We start from the raw sequence: 2,054 nt of genomic DNA on the forward strand, positions 1-2,054 counted from the left end.
GCATCCATATTCTATCACAAGTAGGTGTCACACAGTGTGAAAGAAGATTCATATTATTACAACATTATCACACGTGTTTGAAAAAATATTTAAAATGTTAGATTTTAAACTAGCTTTCATGTTAACGTCATTCTGACCATTTATGCCTTTAATAAAGCCTAGTTTGTGTCTAGTTCTGTATGTGGAAACCCGAGAGCTACTGAATTTGAGATGGCTGTGTGCTACAGACAGTGAATGATGTAATGAGACAAGCACAACTGGTGGACAAGAAGAGGTCTAATTCTGTCTCTGCTGCTTGACCTGGAAACAACCCATATATGAAGATTTCTTAAATGAGCAGGAAGTGCACGAGGATACGTGTGTGTGAGGAAGTAAGAGGGTGAGAAAAAGAAAATGTTTAATCCACAGAGGAGCCCACAGCCACGCTAGTGGCTCTGTGAGGCTGTACTTAGCAGAAATGCTCACGAGTCTTTGAGCTAGAGTCCAAGTCAAGTCTCAAGTCTTTGAGCTAGAGTCCAAGTCAAGTCTCAAATCTCTGAGCAAGAGTCCAAGTCTCAAGTCTTTGAGCTAGAGTCCAAGTCTCAAGTCTTTGAGCTAGAGTCCAAGTCTCAAGTCTTTGAGCTAGAGTCCAAGTCAAGTCTCAAATCTCTGAGCAAGAGTCCAAGTCTCAAGTCTTTGAGCTAGAGTCCAAGTCAAGTCTAAAGTCACTGAGCTAGAGTCCAAGTCACGTCTCAAGTCGAGTCTGAAGTCAATGTGTGTGCGACTTAAGTCGGACTCGAGTCCGAATCTCTAACTCGAGTCCCCATCTCTGGTACTTAGGCACAGCAGTGCTTTAAGTTAAATGCTAACATCAATGTGCAAACATTCTCACAATGACAATGCTAACATGCTGGTTTTTAAGCAGGTAAAATGTCCACCATTTTCACTATCTTGGTTTAGCATGTTAGCATGCTAAGTTTAAAGACAAGGGAAGTCATTATTGAATTCATCCTGTGGGGAATGTCTAGGCCTATACCAAATTGCAAAATGTGTGGTTGGAAATCCAGCAACACCCCATTATTAAACATAACACTTGTGGCATGGCTATATGGATGCTGGTTGGTTGGATCAGAATGAAATATCTGTACATGGATTGCCATGAAATTTAGTACAGATGTTCATGGTCCACAGAGGAGGAGTTCTGATGACACACTCACTCTTCTGAAAGCGTCACCACATTGGCGATTTTGAGTCAAATGTCTCAACAATTTTAACATAAGCTTTGTTGCTGGGAGTTAAATCCCTGTTTGTCACAATCATCACTGAAATAGAGTAAAATCTTATGTACCTCTAAATATGTTAGTGTTCACCATTCCAAACATAATACATTTATTGAGCTGGAATGCGGGGAATCAGTATCTATTTAGGTAATAAAATTGAAGTGAAGAAATCAGTCTTGCTGGTCTAATACAGTGGGGGAAATAAGTATTTGACCCCTTGCTGATTTTGCAGGTTTGCCCACTTACAAAGAATGCAACAATCTACAATTTTAATCATATGTACATTCTAACAGTGAAAGACAGAATCCCAAAGAAAATTCCAGAAAATCACATCATATGAATTTATAAAAATTGATGACCATCTGATGAGGAAAAACAAGTATATGACCCCCTGGACAAACAGCAAGTATTCTGGCTCCTACAAGCCAGTTAGTCTTTCTTTAAGACACAGCCCCAATCCCAACCAATTATCTACATCAAATACACCTGCCTCACCTCGTTACCTGTATAAAAGACACCTGTCAACACCCAAACAACCAGCATCCAACATCACCACCATGGGCAAGACCAAAGAGCTTTCTACGGACATCAGGGACAAGATTGTTGATCTGCACAAGGCTGGGATGGGCTACAAGAGAATCGGAAAGCAACTTGGAGAGAAAAGATCAACTGTCGGTGCAGTTATCAGGAAATGGAAGAAGCACCACACCACCGCCACCCTCCCTCGGTCTGGGCCTCCACACAAGATCTCGCCTCGTGGGGTGTCCCTGATCATGCGAACGGTGAGGAATCATC

The sequence above is a fragment of the Micropterus dolomieu genome, linkage group LG23 (genome assembly GCF_021292245.1).
Source record: "Micropterus dolomieu isolate WLL.071019.BEF.003 ecotype Adirondacks linkage group LG23, ASM2129224v1, whole genome shotgun sequence".
Classification (NCBI taxonomy): Eukaryota; Metazoa; Chordata; class Actinopteri; order Centrarchiformes; family Centrarchidae; genus Micropterus; species Micropterus dolomieu.